Raw genomic sequence first — 6,841 nt, 5'->3', positions numbered from 1 at the left:
ATCTTTAAACACCGGAGGACAAATACCTCCTCAGAGGTGCAGATTACCTAGGCTGAGGCCTGCTAGCTTCCATCCTGTTAGTGCTCTGCCCAGGCACAGACCTCGCCCCTGACACCCAGCCACACCGGCTGCCTGTTGCACTAGGGTTTCTTGGTAGGAAGAAAGAAGTGAAGGAGAAAAATATTTTAGGGTCTTTGGGTTTTTTGTTTGTTCGTTTTTAACATGGAGCTAGGGATCAAGCCCAGGGCCTCGCACATGAGAGGCAAGTGCTCTGCCACTGAGCTATATGCCCGCAGCCCATTTAAGATATTTAATTCATGTATTTAAAATATGGTCAGGGCTGGTGACATAGCTCTGTGGTAGGGCACTGGCCTTGCAGGCATGAGGCTCTGGGTTCAATCCCTGGGACTACACTAAAACACATATATAGAGAGATATATATACACACACATATATTATATGTATTATATAAATGTGTTTATATATATGTAAAAGTATGCTTTTTGAAGTTTTAAGAATGTGTGAATCTTTAAAACTTTATAACAATTGTACACCATGGTTTGGTTGTACATTCCTAGACAACTACTATTTCTCACCCCCAGATTGCTCTTATTTAGAGAACTATGTCATCTTTTATTTTTCTAGAATCTTAATATTTTTGGGGGGAAGCAACTGAGAAATACTGATGAAAAATAGTTACATAAAAATATTGGTAATTAGCAAGTATAATACTGCTTTGAACTTATAATTCTTTTATATCTAATGAAATTACAAAAAAATCTATATTTAATGAACCCAAACATTTGTATTTTCACATCTGTATACTTGAGCGGTCATGTTTTAATCAATTAAAATGAAGTTTCTCATAAAATTTAAAATTAGACTTTTTCATGCTATCTTTAATACTAAAGAATGGTAATTCAGAGCCCTTTGTCAATATCAAACATAAAAATGCTAGATCATAAGCTTACAGGAAAATCTATGTAGTCATACATGTACACCACATCTTTCTAAGGTAAATAAGTATCCTTTATGTGGCTTCAGGCAGGTAGTTACATTAATAGAGTTCAGGGGTAAATTGCCCACCCAAACAAATGTGTTTTATGTAAAATCACCACTGGGTGTGGCGCCATGTTCACATATACCTGGGAGTTTGAGGCATGAGGACCACTTGAGCCCAGGAGGGAGAGACCAGCCTCAGCAACAGAGCAACTCCCCACCTCTTAAAATTGTGTGTGTGTGTGTGTATGTGTGCACACACGCACATACATATGTTTATGTTAACAAAACTACATATAACACATGCTGTGAACTATATAAGCATCCTCCACATCTAGTCATAATACTGGACTCAAAATTCTGAACAACCTCCCTGTGATATGTGCATGGACATACTGGATAAGAGACTAATACCATAACATTTTGTGGTGTTGATTCTTTGCCAGGTCAAATCCAGGTGTTTTGTGTACATTGGGTAGCATTGGTATGATTTTATTATCATCACTATTCCCATTTTACAAAGAAACATCCTTTTTTAAGTTGAGCTTACAATAAAGTGAGGAAGCTTCCATGGAGGCCAAAAACATTCTCAGAAATGAGACTGATGACCACGTTTGACACCGTGGACCGCCCTGAGGAGCTGGGATTCATCCAAGAAACTGAGCAGGCTGTTCCTTGGCCTTCTCCAATGCCTGGCACAGCAGAGTTAAAACTGTGACTCCTGATTCAAGGACAGCCTACAACTGTGCCTGAGGCCTGAGACAAGGGCTGCAGCCTTGTAAGAATACCATCAAATCCATCCCTAGGCTGAGGAACCCAGTGAGGAAATTTGTTGTAAAGAATCTATGATGAACTTCTAGGGAAACAAGACTCAGTGAAATGAGAATGTAAGTTTAATTTTTAAAAATCGTGATGCCTGTAATTCCAGCTAACTTTGGAGGCTGAAGCTGAGAGTCGATAAGCCCACAAATTTGAGAGCAGCCCTGGGCAACAACCATTGAGACCCCCATCTCAGAAAGCAAAACAAAACAAAAGAATTGGACTGGGGTGTAGCTCAGTGACGGAGCAGATGCAGGTCTGAGGCCCTAGTTCTGTCCCCAGAGCTGAAAAAAACAGTGTTCCAGAAGATAATTTAAGACACAGCTGCGAGCAGTACTCATCATCCTCTAAAGGATGACTTTCATTTAAAGTGTTAAGATAATTGCATTCACTTTTCAGCTTCCACTTCCTCATGCACGTATCTAAAATGAAGTAGTGCTGTTCATGTGGTGGCCCTGTTAGCAGAAACACTGGGAACAGTTCAGGGATGCCAGGCTTAGATTGTATTCTCAGATGCTTTAAATAGATAATCAGATAAATTAATTCCTAACAGACGACCTAACAGTGGCTTGTTTTTCCATCTAGTTTTCAGAGTCTAAACAAAACCCTTGCAAATTCATACTTTCAAAGGCAAAATATCTGACAGAGGAATGCTGCTCTAAATTCTTAACAATTCAACACGGAAAAAAAAACAGGATTTGTTTTTGTGGTGATGAATACAAATTTGAATTAATGCATTTTAAAAAATATATATATAATGGGGGCTGAGGATGTGGCTCAAGCGGTAGTGCACCGAACTGCGTGCGGTCCAGGTTCAATCCTCAGCACCAATACGAACAAAGATGTTGTGTCCGCCGATAACTAAAAATAAATATTAAAAAATATATATAGGGCTGGGGATGTGGCTCAAGCGGTAGCGTGCTCGCCTGGCATGCGTGCGGCCCGGGTTCAATCCTCAGCACCACATACCAACAAAGATGTTGTGTCTGCCGAGAACTAAAAAATAAATATTAAAAAAAAAATTCTCTCTCTCTCTCTCTCTCTCCTCTCTCACTCTCTCTCTTTAAAAAATAAATAAATAAATAAAATAAAAAAATATATGTATATAATGTTAATACTTATACCTGTGGAGCAGAAATGTACTTGGATTTTCTTTAATTAATTTATTTAGTGGTACTGGGAATTGAACCACTGAGCTATATCCCAGTCCTTTTTTTTCTTAAATATTTTATTTTTTAGTTATAGGTGGACACAATGTCTTTATTTTACTTTATGTGGTACTAAGAATCGAACCCAGTGTCTCACGAATGCTAGGCATTGCTCTACCTCTGAGCCACAGTGCTAGCCCCTATATCCCAGTCCTTTTTGTTTGTTTTTTATTTTAAGACAGGGTCTCACTAAATTGCCGAGGCTGGCCTTATACTTGCCATCCTCCTGCGTCAGTTTCCCAGGTCGCTGGGATTATAGGTGAGACCACTACACCAGATGTACTTGGAGTTTGTTGTGGTACACACATAATTCACAATTATGTCTCAATAAGGTATCAATCAACAGAGATCATAGTTGTTAAAGTTTACCAATTAAAATATAATGGACAGCAGCTCAGGAGGATGAGGCAGGAGGATCATGAGTTCAAACCAGCCTCAACAAACTTGAGGCGCTAAGCAACTCAGTGAGACCCTGTTTCTAAATAGAATACAAAAATAAGGCTGGGATGTGGCTCAGTTGGTTGAGTGCCCCTGAGTTCAATCCCCAGTACCTAAAAAAATAAGTAAATGAAAATTTTAAAAAAATAAATATAAATATATAAAATGGACCTGAGCGCTGTGTCGCACAACTGTAATCTCAGCAGCAGTGAGACCCTGTCTCTAAATAAAATACAAAGTAGGGCTGGGCATGTGGCCCACTGGTTGAGTGTCCCTGGGTTCAATCTCAGTACCCCCGAAAAAAAACAAAGGTATATCATGGAGATAAAAATAAATGTAAAATTTGCCTTTCACCATGATTCTGTGGTGCAGTTGTGTGGTATAAGGCACACACACCTGGAGAGCATCCCACCAGCCATCTCCAGGTCTTGGTCCCCATCCTGTGCCGAGACTGTCCCCATGAAGCAATAGCTGCTCACTGAAAGCTAAAATAGAACATAAGATTGTTTTTAAAATTCTGTAACTCAACACGTTCTCTGATTTTAATTGGGTAAATGTAAATTCTGCACCCGCAAGGAATGAAATGGAAAAATAAGAGTAAACCAGCCAGTGATTTCGCAGCATCTAAATTGGGTGGAACGTTCAGGAGAATTACATAAATGGAGAATGTATTTGACAAGTATCATTTTGTAAAAATCAGGGCTAAAGAAAGGTACTCTGAATAGAGGCAAATGACAGTGTTTGGAAATGTCAGAGCTGAGTCATGCTTTTAGTGCGAAGAGAATGGATCTGAAGGTGTCCTCAATTTAACATAATCTGTCCGAGTTTTCCAGGTACTTCCTTCAGTACTTGTAGAGAGAGAATATTCTCAATTTGAAACATGGTCCAGAGAAAAGCCAAATGAAAAGGTCAGCTGTTTCAAGTCATTTGACTGTAAAATGCAACTTTGGAGGTTGCAGGCAATTTAATTTATTTAAGAATTAAAATGAAGGGTGGGGGCCTGGTTTTGTAGCTCAGTGGTAGAGAGCGCTTGCCTAGCATATGTGAGGCCCTGGGCTTGATTCTCAGCACCACATAAAAATAATAAAATAAAGGTCCATCAACATCTAAACAAATAAAGAAAAAAAAAAAAAGAAGGGTGGGGATGTGGCGCAGTGGTGACGGCTTGCCTAGCACACATGAGGTCCTGGGTTCGATCCCCAGCACTGCAAAAATAATAAAACCATATGAAAATAGTTTTCAGAAGAGTACCAATAACAGTGGCATTAGTGAGCTAAGTAGACTAGAGAATATGTGCTTGGCATAATTATTCTGTTGGTTGTATTTACAGTTCAGATACTCAATGTAAAGATTATTTATAGGCTGGAGCTGGGGCTCAGTGGTAGAGTGCTCGCCTACAACATACTAGGTCCTGGGTTCCATCCTCAGCATCACATAAAAATAAATAAATAAAGGTATTGTGTCCAACTACAACTAAAAAAAAATAAAGTTTGTAGATAGAATGATTTTATTACTCCCAACATGAAAACAATTGTCAGTCAATAAATATTTCAAGAAATTATATAATCTTATTTTTGTGGTGTCAGTTTTAACTCTTGAATGTTCTGGTTTGCCTCACAGATTACATGGTCACTTCATTGCTCATCCTCATTGATGGATGAAGCAAAGGAAAGTCATGAAGCATAAATGATAGAACCACACACAGTGAGCTTGATTAATGAACAAGTGTAATTTGAAAACTCTCGTTTCTTCTCCAGCACAGGTGAAACATCAACAAAAATTAACCATGTATTCTACCACTCGGCCTGCGCAGTGGTTTCATTAATGAGGTTCTAGGCATAAAGTTAGTTAGACGAGATTGAAATAAAAACACAAGACTCAATTACCTTATTTCTATTGCTAGGTCCGAGAGGGCTCCCCTCTCTGGTTTGCTCCTCTAGCCGCCCAGCAGGGCAGTAGGGATTACTCAGGGCTAGCAGGAGAGAGAGAGAGAGCACGCCGGGGACTAGCCTTTTATTAGGGAACAAGAGATTCAGGGGAGAATTCCATCCAATGAAGGTTGAGGGGGGGCTGCACTCCAAGGTCAGGGTCAGTGATTGGGTCCCTTGGGTCAGTGGTCAGGCACACCCCCACACGGATGGGCTCTCTCATCAGGAAAGGGCTGGGAAAAACTTCGACATTTGCCAAAGTGCCTCAGGCCCTTAACGGGAGGCACCCGATCACGTGTGAGAATGGCTTCCCACAATGTATTGTCCCCTACAGGAAATCTCAACAAACTTCAGAGATTTGAGTTCATACAGACCATGATATGTTGTCACAATATAACTATATTAAAATCCATAAAACATCACACTTGAAACCCTTCAGAGCCACCTATTTAATTTCAACTTTATTTTGAGGTGCTGAGCATATTCCAAACCACCTTACACCAATAAATTGAAAATAATAAGCCTAGGTTTTCGATTCTGCAAGTATTTCAACAAGATTGACACAGGTGCATTAAAATAGATTGGAATAGAGCACAGTGGGGCATGTCTGTAATTCCAGTGACTCAGGAGGCTGAGGCAGGAGGATCAAAAGTTCAAGGCCAGCCTGGGAAACTTAGCAAGATCCTGCCTCAAAAAATAAAAGGTCCATATGCAACAAAATAAAACTAAGCCCCTGTCTCTCACCATGCATAAAACTCAACTCAAAGTGGATCAAGGACCTGGGAATTACCAGAGACCTGCACCTAATAGAGGAAAAAGTAGGCCCAAATCTTCATCATGTGGAATTAGGCCCCAACTTCCTTAACAAGACTCCTAAAGCACAGGACATAAAATTAAAATCAATAAATGGGATGGATTCAAACTAAAAAGCTTCTTCTCAACAAAAGAAACAATCAGGTGAAGAGAGAACCTACAGTATGGGAGCAAATTTTTACCACACGCACATCAGATGGAGCACTAACCTCCAGATATATAAAGAACTCAAAAAACTTAACACCAAACCCCCCCCCCCAAAAAAAAAACAACACCAATAAATGAGCTAAGGAGCTGAACAGACACTTCTCAGAAGATATACATGCAATCAACAAATATATGAAAAAGTGTCCAACATCTCTAGTAATCAGAAATTCAAATCAAAACTACTCTAAGATTTCATCTCATGCCAGTCAGAATGGCAGTCATCAAGAGTACAAGCAACAATGGGGCTGGGATTGAAGCTCAAGGGTAGAGTGCTTGCCTGCCTGTGTGAGGCCCTGGGTTCAATTCTATCACTACATACAAATAAATAAAATAAAGGTCCATTGACAACTAAAATACATACATACATATATACATGAATATATTTTAAAAGAAAGAGGGCTGGGGTTGTGGCTCAGAGGTAGAGTGCTC

This window comes from Urocitellus parryii, chromosome 13 (assembly GCF_045843805.1).
Source record: "Urocitellus parryii isolate mUroPar1 chromosome 13, mUroPar1.hap1, whole genome shotgun sequence".
Lineage (NCBI taxonomy): Eukaryota > Metazoa > Chordata > Mammalia > Rodentia > Sciuridae > Urocitellus > Urocitellus parryii.
This window is presented reverse-complemented; position numbering follows the sequence as displayed.